This window comes from Furipterus horrens, unplaced genomic scaffold, assembly GCF_987537825.1.
Source record: "Furipterus horrens unplaced genomic scaffold, mFurHor1.1.pri manual_scaffold_5, whole genome shotgun sequence".
In the NCBI taxonomy this organism is placed as follows: Eukaryota; Metazoa; Chordata; class Mammalia; order Chiroptera; family Furipteridae; genus Furipterus; species Furipterus horrens.
Genome location: NW_028327175.1, coordinates 58,776,526 through 58,799,633, shown reverse-complemented (window position 1 = coordinate 58,799,633; position 23,108 = coordinate 58,776,526).

The window sequence follows — 23,108 nt, the reverse complement described above, 5'->3', positions numbered from 1 at the left end:
CTGTTTTCCACAGTGGCTGCACCAGTCTGCATTCCCACCAACTGTGCACTAGGGTTCCCGTTTCTCCACATCCTCACCAGCACTTGTTGTCTGTTGATTTGTTGATGATGGCCATTCTGACTGGTGTAAAGTGGTATGTCATCATGGTTTTTATTTGCATCTCTCTGATGGCTAGTGATGTTAAGCATTCTTTCATATGCCTATGGACCTTCTCTCTTTGGAGAAGTGTTTGTTCAGGTCCTTTGCCCATTTTTTAATTGGGCTGTCTGTCTTCTTGGTGTTGAGACATGTAAGTTCTTTACATATTTTGGAGATCAATCCCTTCTCTGAGGTATCATTGGTAAATATGTTTTCCCATATGGTTGGTTTCCTTTTTGTCTCGCTGATGTTTTTTTTTGCTGAGCAAAAACTCTTTAGTTTGATGTAGTCCCATTTGTTTATTTTTTCCTTTATTTCCCTTGCCTTAGGAGATGTATCAGTGAAAATATTGTTATGTGGGATACCTGAAAATTTCCTGCCTATGTTTTCCTCTAAGACTTTTATGGTGTCATGTCTTACATGTAAGTCTTTGATCTATCTTGAGTTTATTCTGGTGTGTGGTGTAAGTTGGTGGTCAATTTTCATTTTTTTGCACGACCCTGTCCAGATCTCCCAGCACCATTTGTTGAAGAGGCTCTTTTCACCCCATTTTAAATTCCTTCCCCTTTTGTAGAATATTAGTTGACCATATAGACCAGGGTTTATTTCTGGGCTCTCTATTCTGTTCCATTGATCTATATGTCTGTCTTATGCTAGTACCAGGCTGCTTTAATCACAGCGGCTTTGTAGTATAGTTTGATGTCAGGTATTGTGATTTCTCCTACTGTGTTCTTTTGTCTCAAGATTATTGTGGATACTTTTTTTTTTTAAATGTTTTTTATTGATTATATTGTTACAACAGTTCCAATTTTCTCCCCCTTGCTCCCCTCCACCCAGCACCTCCCTCCCCCAGCAATCCCCCCCAAGTCCATACCCCTGGTTCGTAAAAATTAACTATCCCCCCCCCTCAAATATTAGGACCCTTTGTAATCTTGTAAAGGACAATGGGCGAAGGTCTCAAGCTCCTCTAGCTGCTTCAAGCTGGACATGGTCGTCGTCCTACCTACCCTTGGGTCCAGAAAACCCTAATAAGAGTGGGGGTGTGGAGGGGAGGGTGGCCTTCCCACATGGGGAAGGATCGTGCAGACTCCAGGTCAGTTGGCTGTCTCCGGTCAACGGCGTGCTTAGTTTAACAGGCTGGTGTCCTTGTTGTGTTCTGGGGGCAACAGATTTGGCGAAAAGGGTTAAAAGACCTCATTCAATCCATAACTACTAGATGACAAAAGGCAGGGATTAATTTTTCAATGTTCCATATTAGGAAAAAAAAAAGGGGGGCTTCTTTGTAAGAAGGTGTGCTAGGCACATCTCACCTGTCCAAAACCCTTTTGCCCATTATACTTAGTTTGGGCTGAGGTAAATAGTTTAGGTTTTCCCCCTCTCAGACCTCTGGGCCTTTTCTGTCCAAGCCATTAGGATAGAAAAGAGAAACCCGTTTTAAAGTGAAGCCCACAGACCACCCCATTCTTCCCCAACCCAGCCATTTAGTTCAGTCAAACTGTTGAGTCTCAGGAGGCAGCGCTGCAGAGAGGATTAAGTGAGGCTTATGCGTACAGATAATCACTCAGGTAATGCGGTCATAGGCTTATGTCCTCTGGTTCAATTTTGCTCATTTGTTTGTGTTGTTCATTAGTTTCCTGTAATAGGTGACAGCATAAGGTATTTTTCTTTTGTTGCCTGGCTTATTTCACTAAGAATAATTTTCTCTAGTTCCATCCATGTTGTTGCAAATGGTAGAAGTTCCTTCTTTCTTTCTGCTACATAGAATTCCATTGTGTAAATGTACCATAGTTTTTTGATCCACTCATCTACAGATGGGCATTTAGGTTGTTTCCAGCACTTGGCTATTGTAAATAGTGCTGCTATGAACATTGGAGTGCATAGGTCCTTTTGAATTGGTATTTCGGGATTTTTTGGATATAATCCTAGCAATGGAATTGCTGGTTCAAAAGGCAGTTCCATTTTTAGTTTTTTAAGGAAATTCCAAACTGTTTTCCACAGTGGCTGCACCAATCTGCATTCCCACCAGCAATGCACCAGGGTTCCCGTTTCTCTGCATCCTCTCCAGCACAAGTTGTTTGTTGATTTGTTGATGATTGCCATTCTGACTGGTGTGAGGTGGTATCTCATTGTGGTTTTAATTTGCATCTCTCTGATGGCTAGTGATGTTGAGCATACTTTCATATGTCTATGGGCCCTCTGTATGTCTTCTTTGGAGAAGTGTTTGTTCAGGTCCTTTGCCCATTTTTTAATTGGGTTGTCTGTCTTCTTGGTGTTGAGTCGTATGAGTTCTTTATATATTTTGGAGATCAATCCCTTGTCTGAGATGTCATTGGCAAATATATTTTCCCATATGGTTGGTTTCCTTTTCATCTTGCTGATGTTTTCTTTAGCTGAGCAGAAACTTTTTAGTTTGATGTAGTCCCATTTGTTTATTCTGTCCTTTATTTCCCTTGCCTTAGGAGATATATCAGTGAAAATGTTGCTATGTGGGATATCTGAAATTTTCTTGCCTATTTTTTCCTCTAGGACTTTTATGGTATCATGGCTTACATTTAAGTCTTTGATCCATTTTGAGTTTATTCTGGTGTATGGTGTGAGCTGGTGGTCTAGTTTCATTTTTTTGCATGTCCCTGTCCAGTTCTCCCAACACCATTTGTTGAAGAGGCTCTTTTCACTCCATTTGATGTTCTTTCCCCTTTGTCAAATATTAGTTGATCATATGAACCTGGGCTTATTTCTGGGCTCTCTATTCTGTTCCATTGATCTATATGTCTGTTTTTATGCCAGTACCAGACTGTTTTGATTACCGTTGCCTTGTAGTATAGTTTGATATCAGGTATTGTGATTCCTCCTACTGTGTTCTGCCTCAAAATTGCTGTGGCTATTCGGGCTCTTTTTTGGTTCCATATAAATTTTTGAAGTATTTGTTCTAGGTCTGTGAAATATGTTGCTGGTATTTTAATAGGGATTGCATTGAATCTATAAATTGCTTTGGGTAGTATGGACATTTTAATGATGTTGATTCTTCCCATCCATGAGCATGGTATATGCTTCCATTTATTTGTATCTTCTTTAATTTCTTTCTTCAGTGTTATGTAGTTTTCTGTGTACAGGTCTTTTACCTCTTTGGTTAAGTTTATTCCTAGGTATTTTATTTTTCTTGTTGCTATGGTAAATGGGATTTTTCTTTCAGTTTCTATCTCTGAGTTTTTATTGTTGGTGTATAAAAATGCCTTCGATTTCTTGATATTGACTTTGTATCCTGCTATTTTGCCGAATTCACTTATTAGATTGAGTAGTTTTTTTTGTGGAGTCTAAAGGATTTTCTATGTACACTATCATGTCATCTGCAAATAATGACAGTTTTACTTCCTCTTTTCCAATTTGGATGCCTTTTATTTCTCTTTCTTGTCTGATTGCTGTGGCTAGAACTTCCAAGACTATGTTGAATAGGAGTGGAGAGAGCGGACATCCTTGTCTTGTTCCTGATCTCAGGGGGAATGCTCTCAGTTTTTGCCCATTGAGTATGATGTTGGCTTCAGGTTTCTCATATATGGCCTTTATTATGTTGAGGTATGCTCCCTCTATTCCTATTTTGCTGAGAGTTTTTATCATAAATGGGTGTTGTACTTTATCAAATGCTTTTTCTGCATCTATTGATATTATCATGTGGTTTTTGTCTTTCATTTTGTTTATGTGGTGTATCACGTTTATTGATTTGCGAATATTAAACCATCCTTGCATCCCTGGGATGAATCCTACTTGATCGTGGTGTATGATCTTTCTAATGTGTTGCTGGATCCGGTTTGCCAATATTTTGTTGAGGATTTTAGCATCTATGTTCATCAGCGATATTGGTCTGTAGTTTTCTTTCTTTGTTGTGTCTTGACCTGGTTTTGGAATTAGGGTTATACTGGCTTCATAGAACGAGTTTGGGAGTCTTCCCTCTTCTTGTATCTTTTGGAATAGTCTGAGGAGGATAGGAGTTAGTTCTTTCCTAAATGTTTTATAGAATTCACTTGTGAAGCCATCCGGTCCTGGGCTTTTGTGTGCTGGGAGTTTTTTGATTACTGCTTCAATTTCGCTAGCTGTTATTGGTCTATTCAGACTTTCTGCTTCTTCTTGATTCAGTTTGTGCAGACTGTAGTTTTCCAGGAATCTGTCCATTTCCTCTAGGTTGTCAAATTTCTTGCCATACAGTTGTTCGTAATAATTTTTTATAATTCTTTGTATTTCTGTGGTATCAGTTGTGATTTCTCCTCTTTCATTTCTGATTTTATTTATTTGGGTCCTCTCTATTTTTTTCTTGATGAGCCTGGTTAAAGGCTTGTCAATTTTGTTTATTTTTTCAAAGAACCAGCTCCTACTTTTGTTGATCTTTTGAATTGTTACTTTAGACTCTATGTCATTTAATTCTGCTCTGATCTTGATGATTTCCTTCCTTCTACTTGATCTAGGTTTTGCTTGTTGTTCTTCCTCTAGTTCTTGTAGCTGTAGGGTTAAATTTTTTATTAGAGATTCTTCTAGCTTTTTTAGGTAGGCTTGTATTGCTATGAACTTTCCTCTTAAGACTTTCAGTCTGTGTAGATCTTTTGTTCTAAAGTGGGTCTCTTGTAGACAGCATATATGTGGGTCATTCTTTCTAATCCATTCAGCTACCCTATGTCTTTTAATTGGAGCGTTTAATCCATTTACGTTTAAGGTTATTATTGATAAGTACTTATTCATTGTCATTTTTCCCCTTTGTACTCGTGTTCTTCTCTATCTCTCTCTGTTTCTTTATCTTCTTAGAGCAGACCCTTTAGCATCTCTTGCATTGCTGGTTTGGTGGAGATGTATTCTTTTAGTCTTCCTTTGTCTGGGAAACTCCTTATTTCGCCTTCCATTTTGAATGAGAGCCTTGCTGGGTAGAGTATTCTTGGTTGTAGGCCTTTGTTTTTCATTGCTTGGAATATTTTTTGCCATTCTCTTCTGGCTTGTAGTGTTTCTGCTGAGAAATCTGAGGATAGCCTTATTGGAGCTCCCTTGTATGTTATTAGTTGTTTCTCTCTTGCTGCTTTTAGGATTCTCTCTTTGTCTTTGAATGTTGTCATTTTAATTATGATGTGTCTTGAGGTGGGCCTGTTGGGGTTCATCTTCATTGGGACCCTCTGTACCTCCTGGATTTGCGTGACTCTTTCTCTCCTCATGTGAGGGAAGTTTTCTGTCATTAGTTTTTCAAAGAGGTTTTCTATCCCTTGCTCTTCTTCTTCTCCTTCTGGAATTCCAATGATACGGATATTGTTACGTTTCATGTTGTCCTGTAGCTGTCTTAGAACCTCTTTAGTCTTGTTCAGTCTTTTTTCATTTTGTTGCATTGTCTGGGAGTTTTTGTGTACGTTGTCCTCCAGCTCGCTGATCCGATTTTCTGCTTCCTCTAGCCTGCTTTTAATTCCTTCTACTGTCTTCTTCAATTCAGAGATCGTATTCTTCATTTCCTCCTGGCTCTTATTGATAGCTTCCATGTCCTTTTTGATGCTGGTATAATTCTCAGTATGTTCCTTATAGTTCTTCTGGAGTTCACTGTAGTTTTTCTGGAGTTCTTTGTAGTTTCCACTGATCTCATTTAGCTTCTCCATAATCCGTGTTTTAAATTCCGTATCTGATATTTTGCTCCCCTCTATTTCATTTAGCACTCTTTCTGGGGATTCTACCTTTCCTTTTGATGGGGGGTTGTTTCTCTGTCTCCCCATTTTTGTGATTCCTTTTGTTTGTTGGTGTTTCTTAGAATGATCAGTTCTTCCTGGATCTGCCTCTGGTAGCGTCAGATCATGTACCAGACTGGCCCTAGGCAGCCTGTTGGAGATTTCCAGGGATCTACTGCCTTTGTCTCTCTTCTTTAGTTGTTACTATTCTGAGGTATTTTTTCTAGGTCTGTGAAATATGTCATTGGTATTTTAATAGGGATTGCATTGAATCGTAAATTGCTTTGGGTAGTATGGACATTTTAATGATGTTGATTCTTCCAATCCATAAACATGGTATGTGCTTCCATTTATTTGTACCTTTCTTAATTTCTTTCTTCAGTGTTATATAGTTTTCCGAATACATGTCTTTTATCTCTTTGGTTAAGTTTATTCCTAGGTATTTTATTTTTCTTGTTGCTATAGTAAATTTTTTTTCTCTAATTTCTATCTCTGATATTTTATTGTTGGTGTACAGAAATGCCTTTGGTTTCTGAATATTGACTTTGTACCATTATTTTCCAAAATTCACTTACTGTGTTAGGCAGGTTTTTAGTGAAGTCTATAGGGCTTTTTATGTACACTATTATATCATCTGCAAATAATGACAGTTTTACTTCCTCTTTTCCAATTTGCATGGCTTTTATTTCTTTTTCTTGTCTGATTGTTGTGGCTGGAACTTCCAACACTATGTTGAATAGGAGCGGAGAGAGTGGACATCCTTGTCTTGTTACATATCTCAGAGGGAATGCTTTCAGTTTATGTCCATTGGGTATGATGTTGGCTTCAGGTTTCTCGTATATGGGCTTTATTACATTGAGGTATGCTCCCTCTATTCCCATTTTGCTGAGTGTTTTCATCATAAATGGATGTTGTACTTTATCAAATGCTTTTTCAGCATCTATTGATATGATCATGTGATTTATGTCTTTTATTTTGTTTATGTAGTGTATTACATTTATTGATCTGCAAATACTAAACCATCCTTGCATCCCTGGGATAAATCAAATTTGATTGTTGTGAATGATCTTTTTTAATGTGTTGCTGGATTTTGTTTGCCAATATTTAGTTGAGGATTTTAGCATCTATGTTTATCAGCAATATTGGCCTGTAGTTTTTTTTTGTTGTTTGTTTGTTTGTTCTGTGTTGACATGGTTTTGGAATTTGGGTAATACTGGCTTCATAGAAAGAGTTTGGGCATCTTCCCTCTTCTTGGATTTCTTGGAATAACTGGAGAAGGGTAGGCATTAGTTCTTCCCTGAATGTCTTGTGTAATTCACCTGTGAAGCCTTCAAGTCCAGGGTTTTCGTGTGCCCGGAGTGTTTTGATCACTGTTTCAGTTTCACTCTTGGTTATTGGTTTCTTCAGGTTTTCTACCTCTTGATTCAGTTTTGGAAGATTATATGTTTCTAGAAATTTTTCCATTTCAACTAGGTTGTCAGATTTCTTGCCATACAGTTGTTTGTAGTAATTTCTTACAATCCTTTGTATTTCTGTGATATTCATTGTGATTTCTCCTCTTTTGTTTCTGACTTTGTTTATTTGGGTCCTCTCTCTCTTTTTCTTGATGAGCCTGGCTAAAGGCTTGTCAATTTTGTTTATTTTTTCAAAGAACCAGCTCCTACTTTTGTTGTACTTTTGAATTATTTGTTTAGTCTCTATGTCATTCAGTTCTGCTCTGATTTGATGATTTTCTTCCTTCTACTCACTCTGGGCTTTGATTGTTGTTGTTGTTCTAGTTCTTGTAGCTGTAGGGTTAGATTTTTTATTTGAGATTCTTCTATCTTTTTCAGGTAAGCCTGTATTGCTATGAACTTTCCTCTCAGGACTGCTTTTGCTGTGTCCCATAGGTTTGGGGCTGTTGTGTGTTCATTATCATTAGTTTCCAGAAACTTCTTGATTTCTTCTTTGATGTCATTGTTAACTCATTCATTATTTAATATCATGTTATTCATTCTCCATTAGTTTGGATGTCTTTGAGTTTTTTTCCTTGAGGTTGATTTCCAGTTTCAAGGCAGTGTGATCTGAAAAGATGCTTGATATTATATCAATTTTCTTGAATTTGTTGAGGCTTGTTTTGTGTCCTACCATATGGTCTATCTTTGAAAATTTTCCGTGTGCATTTGAAAAGAATGTATATTTTGCTTCTTTGGGGTGAAAATTTCTATATATATATATATTAAGCCAATTTGATCTAGAGTGTTGTTCAATGCCTCAATATCCTTGGTGTTTCTTTGCTTCGAAGATCTATCCATTGTTGATGATGGGGTGTTAAAATCCTCTAGTGTGAGTGTGTTGCTGTTGATATTCTTCTTGTAGTCTTCCAATATTTTCCTTATATATTTGGGTGCACCTATGTTGGGTGCATATATATTTACCAGGGTTATATTTACTTGATGAATTGTTCCCTTAAGTATTATAAAATGTCTTTTTTTGTCTCTTTTTATGGTTCTTGCTGTGAAATCTGTTTTGTCTGATATAAATATTGCTGCCCCAGCTTTTTTTCATGTCCTTTTGCTTGGAATACTTTTTTCCACCCCTTCACTTTTAGTCAGTGTAAATCTTTTGTTTTGAGTTGTGTCTCTTGTAGACCGCATATATGTGGGTCATGTTTTCGTATCCATTCAGCTACCCTATGTCTTTTGATTGGTGCATTTAATTCATTTACATTTAAGGTTATTATTGACAGGTATTTATTAAATTCTCTTGTACTTGTGTTCCTCCCTCTCTCTATTTCTTCTTTTCCTTAAAGCATTCTCTTTAGTTTCTCTTGCAATGCTGGTTTGGTGGAGATTTATTCTTTTAGTCTCTCTTTGTCTTGGAAACTCCTTATTTCACCTTCCATTTTGAATGAGAGCCTTGCTGGGTAGGGTAGTCTTGTTTGTAGGCCTTTGTTTTTTATTGCTTGAAATATTTTTTTTCCATTCCCTTCTGGATTGTAGTGTTTCCATTGAGAAACCAGTTGATAGTCTTATCGGAGCTCCCTTGTATGTTACTTGCTGTTTTTCTTTTGCTACCTTTAGGATTGTCTCATTGTCTTTGAATGTTGCCATTTCAATTGTGATGTGCCTTGGAGTGGGCCTTTTTGGGTTCATCTTCATTGGGACCCTCTGTGCTTTCTGGACTTGCCTGACTTTTTCTCTCATCAAGTTAGGAAAATTTTCTGTCATTACTTTTTAAATCAGAGTTTTTATCCTATGCTCCTCTTTTTCTCCTTCTTTTATCCCTATGGTATGGAAATTGTTTTGTTTCATGTTGTTTGCAGTTCTCTTAAACGCTCTTCATTCTTTTTAAATCTTTTTTCATTTTGTTGTTTTGTCTGGAAATTTTTTTCTACGTTATCTTCTAAATCACTGATCTAATCCTGTACTTTGTTTAGCCTGCTTTGATTGCTTCTATTGTGTTCTTCAGTTCAGAAATTTCATTCTTTATTTCTTTCTGGTTCTTATTGATATTTTCTATGTCCTTTTTTCATGCTGGTGTAATTCTCCTTAAGTTCCTTGTAGCTTCCCTGGAGTTCTTTGTAGTTTCCTTGGAGATCATTGTAGTTTTCTCTGAATTTTCCAAGTTCATTGAACTTCCTTATAACCATTCTTTTGAATTCTAAGTCTGATAGTTCACTTGCCTCTGTTTCATCTACCAGTCTTTCTGGGGATTCCTCTTTTCCTTTCATTGGGAGGTTGTTTCTGTGTCTCCCCATGTTGGATGTTTCTTCTTGTTTGTTTTTGTTTCTTAGATTTGTCCGCTTTGATTTCCCACCTTTGTGGTATAAGATTCTGTATAGGAGACCTGGGAAATTCAGTGGTGCAGTCTCTTTGATGTCCTGAGCTTGATGCTCCTGGGACACCCTTTATACTGTTTGTTTAAGCTGTCTGGTTGTATTTCAGTTACCCTTTGGTGGAAACTTCTCTCTGGCTAGTTGACTGAGAGTCACTTTGCCCACCACATCTTGAGTTCTTTTGTGGAGATGCTGTTAAAACATAAACACACAACCCAGGCAAGAAACCCATACCCTCAAAAATATCCCCCCCCCCTACAATTGCACTATCAGCAGCAAATGAGCCAGTATTAATATAGATGTAAAGAGGTTAAGACTATTATACTATAGGAAAAACAGATAAAAGTTGTTTTATTTGAAAGAAAGATGATTTTTGAGAGGGAAGAGGTAGAATAATAATAGTAGCAAGTAGAGTAAAGGCTACATGAGACTAAGTAATATTTAGATTGTATGTTGAAGAAGGAAGGGAAGACTGCAGAATAAAATGAGAAAGTGGAAGTGTATAGTATTAGGTTTATATAGCAGGATAAACAAAACAGACAAACAAAAAAATTAAAGAATAGGAGGGAGAAAAGGTAGGAAACAGATTAAAGAAGGAGCTTTTTCCCCAGTACAACCTTTGGTTGCTGCCCCTGGTCAAAATTCCATGGATTTCAAATCTTCTTTTCTGGTTGACTGGCTGTTAGGAGATTTGGCTGGATTCTGAGGCTGCTATTCTCTCACTCACTTATGGCTTGCTGCAGGTCTCTGCTGTGAGCCACACTGAGTTGAGTCCCCCCCACTGGTCCTGTGGCAGCCTTCAGCACTCCTCAGGCTTGTCTCGCAACATTGTTCTGTTGGTGGGCCAGCTGTTGCATGCCAATAGTCTCTGCCCAGCCTCAGGTCCTTTCTCTGATCCTCCTCCAAAAAAGTATCTGTGTTGCCTCCAAGCTGCAGCACCAGCCTATGTCCCTGCCTGGCAGAGCCTTTTTGCCCACCTGCGTGTACAGTGTTACCTGCCTGGGGTCCCTACTGGGTCTGGGGTTCCACCGCAGCTTTCTCAGGTAAGCCCCTCTCTGCAGCTCAGTTCTGTGTTTCTGTTTGGTGGAGCCTTGATGCGAACGCCCCTGGGAGCAGGTTTGCCAGTCCAGGGGGTCCCCACCAAGACTCAGTTCACACAGTTTCTCACAGTTTGAGCTGTTCTCTGTCTTCCCACGCCTCCAGTTGTTTCAACCAAACCTCCTCATTGATTCCCTCCAGGACTTTGCTGGTCAGGGCACCTATGGCAGTGGGAAGTTTCCAAGCAGGTCCCGGCTAATCAATGTTTAGCATTTTTCATGTCTGTTGGTCATCTGTATGTCCTCTTCAAAGAACATACAGGTTGTCATCCCATTTTTAATTGGATTTATTGTTTGTTTGTTTTTGGTGTCGAGTTATAGGATTTCTTTATAAATTTTGGATGAGAACATTCTCTTATTGAAAGTCACTTATTCTTCTTTCTGATCAGCAACCTTCTTCCAGATGGAATTCGTTTTAGTTGGCTTGAACGCTGCAGTACTTTCTGCCCCTCTATTATTGAAATCTTGTCTCTAAGAACCCAAAACATAAGGGCATGAAATGTGAATCAAATTAAGTAAGTAGATGGATCCCAGTTGTAAAGAGATATGCTTCATGATGCTTGTTTTATGACTCTGCTTTATTGTTCACAGTGGCAAAAAAGTGAAAGAATGATACAACACATGGTGTAGAACTATTACCACTGAAGCAATTTGTATTGCTTTCTGTGAGTACGCTGTCACTGATCTAGTTTTTACTAAATGTTAAGCAGTTTTCTGTGCTAAAAATATATTGAGCTGAAACAGTGGATTAAGAAAGATGTTCTAAATTTCATCTTGTAATTTTTGTTTAATGGATCTAGATTCTTTAAAGTATCAGCCCTTAAAATTGACTTGCAGAGATCTTAAGTTATGGCTCTGAATCTCTTTGGAAGGGGTGCTTATGAATATTAACTGTACCTTAGGATGCACTGTGTTGGTACAAGACTCATTTGAGCACAGAATTAGTGAGAAGTGAATGATGAATAATGGGCTCAGTGTGTGGAGTTTAAATATCGAAAGAACAGACTCTGTACGGTATTGTAAAATGTCTTGTAGCTTCATTTCTGATTTTGAAATGTTACAGTGCTTGCTTATTGTCACAGCATGATCTTCAGCACAGTTGGGTAGTGCTTTTTTAAAGTAATGCAAATGCATGAATGTCAGAAATACCTTCAAATATCAGGGACTGCATCTTTAAGGAGTGCATTTGGCATTAAACAGCCTTTTCCAGCTAATGAATTTCTCAAGTTACAAGAATAATGGCCTTTTTAATCTTAGCAAGAGTAATTAAACAGACATTTGTTATTAATGATGTTGTTAATGGCAGAAGATATTGAATTCTCACTTTAGATATTATATTGCTTGAGAGTGATTATTTTGAATATCAGACATATGATTATATGATGGCTTTAAAAATGCATCTCCTTAAGAGCACTGTAAAGTATTAGTCATTTAAAATAGAGGAAACTGCTTTAACTTTTATTACTATTAAGAAAACTAATATTTCCACACAGTAGCAGAACTAACTCTAGGGACAAAGAACATTTGTTTGATTAGTTTTATTCATCATTTCCAATGCTGTTTTGTTTTTTCTATTGAGATAGGTATGTTGCAGCCCACAGAGTGAGAAAGAACTACTTACTCAAAGTCTGTTTCAAATTAGAAAGGTAGATGATATTGGTTGGCTGTTCTATGTCCATTTCCCTGTCCTAAAAGGTTCCTCAATTTTGTTCAGAAATCCACCCTATTCTCAGCATCAGAAAGGCATCCTAATTAATCAACCAATTCATTCATTTAATAAATATTTACTGAGTGCCAATATTACCAGGTACTGTTCTGTGCACTGTGAATATAACTGTGAAACAAGAATAAAACAAAATAAAACAAGAAAAAATATCACAAATAAACAAGGGAAATATGCAAAGAGACAGAAACGCCTGTGTTGTATGGTTGGAGTTCATGAATGAATCAAGGTAGAGCAGATCAGGCCACAGCAGCCGCGGTGACTCGCATGGATCAGTGCCAGTGGTGGGCCGTGGGCCAAGTGGCTTTCGTCAGACCAGAGAGCAGGAGTTATATCCATCCCTGCTTGTGGGAAAGAAATTTTTTTCTTTTTTTTCCCCCACTAGACATAAACAAAGTAACAACGAGGGCAATTGCCCCTGGCAGCCATTTGTGACTGTGAGGAAATGTAGGATTGGGACAAATAAGAACCTAAGGGTAACCGTGGGGGCTTCTACTGCTTGCTCTAAAAGTATCTAAACAGAGATCATTTTTTAAAAAATTAAAATGAAATACTTTTTGGCATAAATAAATGGCTGTGCTATTTATTATAAGCATATATGTGATAGTTTTATCTTAATGCCATTTAGGTCAAATAAAGGATGCTTTGGAAATTTGAGAATCAGGGTACAGGGCATATTTACAGCAATAATATTGAGGGGCCTGCAAGGTAGAGCTAGTATGTACTCAGAGGAGCTGTGAGATTGGATTTTGAGAGTGCTTGATTAAAAGGGCCAGGATTTAAGCATTATATCTTTGCAAGGGATTTAACATCCCTTCAAGGACCCCAGGGGAAGAGGAAAACTCATGCTAGAGTATCTCTTTGAAGCCTGAAGATAGTGGTGTTTCTCACTGAATAAAGTAAAATGCTTCATTGCTGTGGCAGATGGTAGAGAAATGAATTAAAAGGTTCAGGGAAGTGCGCTTGCTGCAATATGTGTATTAGGTGAGGTTAAAAGACCCACCATCAGGTTACATAGCTGTGAAGACCCAGCAGACACCCTTTTTACCAAGGCCATTAGAAACTCACTGGTGAGAAGAATATCAGCATCTTTGAGAAGGCTTGTGGTGTCTCTTCTCTGAAGACCAGGGCCAATGGCAGGAGTGGCAGTCACTGAGTAGGATCTTCACGAGCTCACGAGAATGACAGGACTCTGAAGCAAAAAATCGAATATGGAAGTGCTGAACCACTAAAAGTGGAGGGGGTGGTCACAATTATTTTAAGAAATGGCAGGGCCAGAGGTATAGCCAAGGAGACTGTCCACAAGGAAGTGTGGTGGTTAATAGAATGTGGTTTTCTTGGGTCAAAATAGATAGATGAGCTACTTTATATACACAATGAAAGGAAGACAAGAATGGATGAGCAGATATCCAAGGGTCGTTGCCTGAAAAGGGAGTTACATTCCCTTGTTCAGTCTTGGGATCAGTGTCAGTTTTTAGATGTAGAATTCAGTGACTGATGGGTTGGCTGGATCCCTCAGAGAACCATTGGCAATACAATGTAACATATATATTGTAATAATTCCCTTGATCTTTTCCTGAGAGCTTTTGTGGATATTTATTTGGATTCCCATGCAAATGGAGGCAGAAGAATGACACACATTTCCAGGGCTATTTTATCTAGGGTTTGAACTGACATTGATACCTGGAGACCTGAATTATTGTCATGTCCCTGTTACAGTGCAGGTAACACATGGGTCAAATAATCAATAGACTCATGGCCAAACTTCAGGTTAGAGAAGGTCCACTGGATTTTTGAGCTCACTAGTTGTTTGCCCAATCCTCAAATGTAAAATTTAGAATTGAGATACTCAGCAGTTGGAATAACAAGAATTGAATATTTGGTCTGTGGCATAAGAGTTATTAGAATAGAGAATGCTAAGTAGAAGCCTTTAAAATTACCTTCTCCACCAATCAAGATGGTGAATCAAAAATAGTATTGCCTTCAGGAGGATGACAGAGATTAGAATCAGGATCTTAATGATGCAGGGGTGGTATTCTCTATTATATCTCTATTATATTATCTGTTATATTAAGAGGTCTGATGGACCTCTTAACTCAGGTCCCTCAGAAATTGAATAGGTCTTTGAGAATGACTGTAGACTACTACAAAGTCAAGTAAGTAATAGTCTCAATTGTATCTGCTATGATGGATATGGTATCTCTGCTTGAATAAATTCATAAATTCTTGAGTATATGGCATGAGGCTTGAAATAGCACTTATACTCTTTTCTATTGTAATAAAAAAAGAAGATCTGAAATAGTTTGCATTTACATGGTATACAGGGGTGGGCAAAAGTAGGTTTACAGTTATAATACAAATAAATCATGCAATAATTGATACATGATAATAAAAGAATAAACTGTTCTGAGTACTCATGACAGTAAACCTACTTTTGCCCACTCCTATCTATGAGCTCTCACACTCTGCCATAATACAGTCAGAAGATTTCTGAACCACCTAGACATCCCACAGATACCATGTTGATAAAGAAGAAAGCTAATTAGCATGCTGAAGATGTTAGTTAGACACATGTACCCCAGAGGGTGAAAGATAAGCCAATTGAAGGGTCAGAGACCTAATATTTCTATAGTTTTTAAGGATCCAGTAGTCAATGGCATGCTGGGAATTTCATCTCAAATAAGAGAAAAATTACTACTTGTATCCGCTACCACAAATCAGGCATAATATTTGGTATGCCCCTTTGTGTTCTGGAAGCAATACATTACATTTTTAGAAATAGTGTTCTAGTTGATGTGCTAAATCATACATGTAAGACTATGCGCTTGTTTGGGACCTGGAGCAGAAACTGTCTTTGCAACATATTAAGGTTATAATGCAAGCAGACATCCTTTTAGGGTATACTATCTAGGTCATATGATGTTGGAGGTGTCAGTGGTGGAAAAAGATGCAGTGTGCAGCTTATGCCAAATCTATTGGGAGAATCCTACCGAAGGGCCTACAGTTTCAGAGCAAGGCCGTGCCATCTGCAGTGGGGAAACAGCCCCTGACATGGTATTGGATCCTGGTAGACACCCATATTAGCTGGGTTCTGCTGGATGCTAAACATTTAAATTGGTTCTAAGCATACTAGAAAGCACAAGAAAACTGTATAAGCAGGGAGCTTAGACCTCTCCACCTTCTATGTTAACCACAGTGGTTGTGCTAGCACCCCTTTTCAGCTCTAATTTTCAGACACAGCCATATGGGGGTGTCTTTTATGATTGCTAAAGGAGGAGAGAAAAGCTGAAGCTTTGATTATGATGGGCCAAATAATTGATAGAATCTTAATTTAAAATATTGGTTCATTATCTGAGTCAAACCAAAGATGGATATGGTTGCATTACAATCTATATTCAGACAGTGGTCAGAGACAACTTTTCTAATGTCAAAGTTTTGTGTGGTGCACCTGGTTTCCACTTTGTGTGAAAGAAGTATTCTGACGTGAGAATATACAGAATCATAAGAAATTCAAATGGCCTAAATGGTTTCTTAGTGACCTGATTGGAGATAAGAATGCTGGATGTACAAGTTATGGATGGGAACTATAAAGACCTTTATATAGCTTGTGACTACTCATCAGAAAGCATTATTGTGGAAGAATCATGGAACTACAAACTAGGTAAGAATGACTCAGTTTCTTCTGTCATCAGCCACTGAACTGGTGTAGTGAACATGTGACTGGAGAGGACCCAGAAGCAGAAATGAAGGCTTCCTATGCTCCCAGCAGGGTGACTATTACTTGCCAAGGCTAATCTAACTATCACCAAAGCTAAACCTCTGATATGTCACTATCCTTAAAGAGACCAACTAACCACTGGAAAGTTGATTACATCGAGTCTCTTCTGTTCTGGAAGGCCTAGTGGTTTGTTCTCACAGAAATAGATGACTGTTCTGAATATGTTTACCTTTATTGCCCTCCAAGTCACCAGCATCCAGAGACTTACAGGGTGCCTTATCCAGAGGTGTGAATTCCCATAGGACATAGAATCCCACCAGTTAACTTACTTCACAAAGAAATGCAAAACCATACCCATGGGGTCTGTGCATTGCATCAAATATTACAATATCCAGAAGCTACCAGGTGGATAGAGTTTTAGAATGGCCTGGAGAATACAGCACTGAATCACCTGCTCAGAGGCAATACTCTGGAAGTATGTGATGCTATGTGTCAGGTGGATCAGAGGCTTCTATATGGCATTATGACTGATAGAGAAATTCATGGGCCTAGGAATTTGGTCTCTATCAAAGTTAGGAAGCAGAAGTGGTACTTACCATTCATGCTGATCTACTGGGGGACTTGGTACTCCCTGTTCTTGCAACTCTGGGCTCTCTAAAGTAGAGATCCTGGTCCCTAAATGTAACATACTCTTCTCAGGGATGCACTCAAGCATGGAAAGAGAAATGCCACCCATATTCCCAGTTTTCTTTTCCCATTTTTTCCTGTGGGATTAGACATAAACACAAAATTGCCTGGCTAGTCATTAATTTTTAGCAACAGTTATATTTTATCTTGTGATACCCCAAAAGTCTCTTTTATGAATTATTGTTTTTTGCATTAGGAATTATGGGGCTATAGTTAGCTGTAAGGAATAAGGGGGAATACTGACTTCATCTTTCTCTGCTCCATGTCATTCATGTCTCTGGATCATCTCTGTGTCCCCAGAAAGTTACCAGTTAGGAAGCTCTGGATCCAACAGCTCTGCTTGTGAGTACAAGTGGCCCAGTTCCCTGAGAAGAAGGCTTGTGGCTTATACTTTTTCAGCAAAAGAATAGTGCTGGGCACATAGAAGGTACCACGCCCACATCTGCTGTATTGACTGAACTAAACTTATAAGGTGGTGTTGCCAAGAAGACATTGCCTTCAAGATTTCAATATATGACTCTGAGCTACTGTTTAGTCTTACAAATATGAATTAAATTGTGGAGTAACTTGACATTTTCAATGAGGTTTCTTTTAAACCAAAGATTCAATGGGAAATTATTATTTTTTTTTGGTGGAAAGAAAGCACTTCAGTCAGGCTTTGGGGCAACTCCCATAATGACTTGTGATAATATGTACTTCCTTTAGCTTTTACATATTTCTTCTGAGAAAAAGTAATTTGAACAAAGGTTTAACAAATCCAGCAAGCTCTAGAGAATAGTTTACAGACAGCTGAATTATGTGCACCTTTGAATCCATGAGTTCAAGCTCTCCTGACTCTGTGGTTTCTAGTTGACACCTTCCGTGAAGTACTGGTCTGAAGTGCATTTTCTCATTAAGAAACTCAGCCATCTTTGTTTCAGGGGCATTTGAATCACATGATTAACCTGATTCTTTTTTCATTTTCCAAAATATCAAAATTAGGGTTTATTTTTTAAGAAGGGAAAAAAAATCTGGCTTCAGTTGTCAATTTCCTCTGTTCTGTCAAGATTAGACTAGTAGTTCTGAATAATTCTGGCTCATTTTCTCAAGGGACTAGGCCTGAAATAATCCAGTGTTTATTTTTATACAAATTCTCACAGTACTACAACATTTCAGTAACTTCCTGGGATGTTTCTAGTTTTTCACAGGCCAAAAGGCCATTCTCAGAGGTAGCTCCTTCATGTAAACCTAAAAATGGCACTTTCCCACATTATAGTTTATCAGGAAGTTTAAAGTTCAATAGTCCTCCTCTCTTTTCTTTCTCGTCACAGAGAAAGGAAAAAATAAGGGGCAGTTCCAGAATTTTAGCTCATTTGTGCATGGTCATTCCATTTCAGTATTTTGGAACCTGGGAAAGAGGCAAGGAGATCGTAGTGTATCTTGGCTGAGAGATGGCTGGACTGGGAAACAGGGCTCTCTGTCATTCCCTGTGTCACTCTCTGTGTGACCCTGACCTCTTCCCAGCATTCCTGACCCCACCTCTATGGTGCGGAAAATGATCGTCATGTAAGCCTCCAGCATTCTCACAAAGTCATGAGATACTGTGCTGAACAAATGGGAATCATGTTTGGACGGCCAACTATATTCTGCACAATTGGGCCTCAACCTGCCTTTCTGGATTTGCCTTTTGCTTTGCATTCTCAAGAACCCCGTTTTCAGCCCTTGTTGTGGACTTCTTATCTCTCTACATAATGCACCATTCTCTACCTCTGTTCATTTTCTCAGTGTTTGCTGCTGCTGCTTCTCTGCCTTTTAATCTAAGATCAAACCCAATCCTTCAGTTCAGCCTCACTCTTCTTCTTCCTCTCAAATCATATGATACTTTTTATTTGATATTACACATGCATACAAATTTCTTACTGCTGCTATATTTGTAGAATGTGTTATACATTTTTGACATCCTTTATTTCTTCTAATAAAGGGTATGTGCTATAAACACTCAAATATCCGTTTGTTTGATTGACCAAACAATCTTTGCATCAGCTCTTTAGCATTTCAAATTGGGTTTAACGATATGCTTCTCCCTGAACATGCACACACCTTGTTGAAGTTACACACAAAAATGTGGTCATGGTATGTGTATGCAGGCTTAAAAAGTGGTAGAAAAATATGAAATTTTTAGCGTGAAGTGTTAAATTCAATCCTAGAAGGCAAAAATCAGTTAGCTGTGCCAGGCCCAGAGCTATATTTAAGTTTATTGTTTCAGAAGTTTGGTCTATTTCAGTGTATTGTTCTCTGTACAAGGTCTCTCTGTAACCATGCACTATAATAGACGGTTGCCAGCATTCTCAAAGTTTCAGAGATGGATTCTTGATTACTTGCTTCCTGCCCCAGGGATTCTTGCTGTTAGGATTGTCATTAAACAAAGCAAGCCTCCCTGGTATTGTATTCTGACAAACAATTTGCACCTTTGTAAACTGATTAACGGAATGAGTTTGTTTTGATAATTGATCCTTGACTTGTATTTTAAAGGACAGCAAAATTTTAGAGGATTTCTATATTTGTTACAAATGCTTTTCCTGGAATTTTAAAAATAATTTAGAAACATCAGTTAAAAAATATCAAGATACAGATTAAGACTACAGACCATTATTTTCGTTATTATGGATGTGAATTAACACAGTGACCAGACCTGTTCAGACTTTATCTTCCTAAATTTATACCCCTCCCCACAACCTAAAGTGAAGGATGGGATCTTTGGCACAGAGGCAATGGCCCATATGCAGTATAGCACACAGCAGATTTTATAGTTTCTAGTATTACTACTGTAACTAGTCTGTATAAAGACCAACATGGGAATCTTTGTTGACTAACTCGGTTAAAAAATGCTTCATATGACAACTGTTTTTCACTTCATGCTCCAAGTTAATAATTCTGTCAGTTGTGCAATATTTGGCAAGTAAGAAGGAAAGTCTTTCCCAATAAATCTATTGTAATCATGGCATAACTTGACAGCATTCCCCTTTTCTTGTATTTAATTACATTTTGTTTGCTACCTTTTTAAAAGAACTTAGGGAAAATTCATACAAATATCAACAGATGTCAAAGAACTTGAAATAAAAAAAGGCTAAAATAAAAAGCAGGGTTAGGGATAGCAACTGTTAGACAAAAGCTCAGGTAGAGAATTTAGGTAACTGGTCATTGTGGTAGTCTCGTGAAATCTAGTTTAGTTGTTATTGTTAAGCAATATTAAATATATATAATCACATGTTAAAAGTGGGAGGGAGATTTTTAAAGCCACTGACAGTTAACAGTGTGACATTAGCCCTTATATTAAAAATGACTGCTCTTTCCATTCTCAAGTGATTATAGGATTGCAACCCTATTTAATAATGTAGGAAAAACATAACTAAACACAATTGTCAGCAGGCTTACAATGACAAACACTGTACCACCCAAACATTTTATTTTCAGTATTTCTTGAGGTAGGAAAAATAGAAAAATAGTAGATTTTCATTCTGTACAGTGTAACGTTTTTATAAGGGCTAGAAAATACATGATTCTGACATCTTGAACTCTTATAATTCCCCTAGGAGATGTCCAGAAATGGATTTTGATAGAAACAAATTGTCATTTAAGCTCTTTATAAGCATTTTTCATATTATTCAGGTAGTAGACCTTTGGGCATTGCTGGAGAAAGCAGAATAAAAATAGTATATGTTCTTAACTGGTTAATGAAAAATTGAGATAAACAGAAGAGTTGCTTAAATATAGATTTTTCTCCTCACATAATTTGTCTCATTAAAATGCTTTTAATATTCTGTATTCTGATTTTCCTTGAAGGAAATATTGTTCTACAAAATTCCAATGAGACATGCTAAAAATAATGTCTGTGACAGAAATGTTAATTTCCTATCTAAATAATTAAATTTAAAACTATTGCATTTTATATTTCAAAAAAGATCATTAGATCCTTTTCCTTAAGGGAAAACTGAGACCCAGAGAGCATAAAAAAACTTGCCCTAAGTCACAGAGCTAATGATTGATAGTAAGGGTTGGATTGAACACGATTCTTATCTCTACTCTAGTTCTCTTTCCATTTTGCTGAGCCATCACTGCTTACTTGAAAGTGGTCCTTCTTTCCTTCCACTGCAAGAGGGAAATCTTAAAGTCTGCACACAGGACATTCAGTGGAGTAACTTGATAGGATATTAGCTGTCATGTAAGAGTATGGTAGGCTAGATTTAGGTGTGGGAGAATTCTGATTCTTATTTAGTAGAAACTTGTTCTATGTAGGTTACAATATTGTATATGAACTAGAAAATAAATGATTAAGATGTCTGTTGTTTTGGGGAATCTCAAAACATGACTGGCTTTATATAAATTATGAAATAAATAAAAATTTTCCGTTGAACCTTCAACTTTCCCACTTAGTGTCATTCATTTTGTCATCTCTACAGTGTCTTTTATCTGGGATCTAATACCTTATTATTTCCATTTGATATGCCACTTTAAAACCTAGATAATATCAATCATTTTAAATTTATTATGAATTTGAATGAATATGTTATCTCTCCTTTAAGCAATGGTTCCCAAACTTTTCGGCACCAGAGACTGGTTTTGTGGAAGATAGGGGTGGGGGTGGAGCTCAGGTGAGCTTCGCTTGCCCCGCTATGGAATGAGGGTGGATTGAGGCAGATCTCAGGTGAGCTCTGCTCACTCACCTGCTCTGGATGGTGGGGCAGGGAGACAGGAAGAGGAGCTCAAGCAAGTTTGCTTGCAGCCCAGTTCTCAAACTTTTGGGACTCAGGAGCTTGTGATATAGCCTTAGAAATTATTGAGGACCAGAAAGGCCTTTTAGTCTTGTGAATAATATATATATATATCAGTATATACCATATTAGAAATTAAAGCTGAGAAAGCTTAAAACTATTTATTTAATAACTTATTTGAAAAATAAAATCAATGCTATTACATCATATAAATATAAAGTAAAAATCCAAACTGGGTGGCTCAATTGGTTGGAATATCCTCCTGCAGACCAAAAAGTTGAGGATTTTATTTCTGGTCAGGGCACATACCCAAACTGCACATTCAATCCAAGGTCAGGGCACACACAGGAAGGCAGCCAGTCAATGTCTCTGTGTCACATATCTTCCTTCCCCCTCTCTAAAAGCAATGGAAAAATGTCCTAAGGTGAGAATAAAACTAATAATAACATAAAATAAATATAAAGAACAATATATTTTTATGAAAATATATATTGTCCAACACATGCATATTTAATGAGAATGACATTATTTTACCTATTTGTAAATACCTTTAATGCTTGGTTTAATTAAAATCATACCTGCTTCTGCATTCAGTTTGTTGTTATGTTGTTATGGTTAAATAATATTAAGAACATTTGGTCTCATGCACACATACAATTATACAAGGGGGATATTTTAATAGCATTTTCAGATAATTATGAATACTATGAATTCTTCTTTGCTACTACACCAAAACTCAACAAGTGGAAATAATTTCTTAAAAGTTATTTGCAATCTAAACTCTGAGAACATGGAAAGATCTTTTACACTTGTTACATAAAATCAGTTACTCTATATAATACTTCACATTTATGTTTTACTTATGCATGATTTTATAAAATCATTACTGATGATTTAGAAAATATTGCAATATCAGTTCACTGTTATGTGCATCTACACATTTATTATGCAATATTAATAAAACACATTCATTAATGTTACCAACAACTCATCAGAAAAGTCTATTAGTCTTGGAAACTGTCATGATGAGAGATACAAATTTTCCAAAATTGTAAGTTGTACCGGAAAGCTTAAATTTTACCTTTGCCAATAAATATTGTCCAGATAGTTTTCCCTTAGGCAATTGAGTCATTTTTGTCATTTCCAAGACAATATCCACAAATTAGGAAAATCTGAATAAACAAAGATCAATGGAAACGTGAACAACCACAGAGTGCGTTGCCTAGAGACAACTCTTATTCTTCAATATGCTGAAGGACTTAAAATGTGCTTTCCATTTTGTCACAAAGAATATTGAAGCTGTGTAGTTGAGACTTGAAATTTAGTGAAACTGACTTTTTAATTTTCTCTATCTTTTATAGTGAATGTGGCCATAAGAAATATAGTGACAAACAGTGACTACAGTTCGGTGCCACTGCCTTGGTTCACTAGAACGTGCCAGAAATTTTTACCCACCATTTATTTTGTCACATCAGTGCAAATGTCAATAGAGT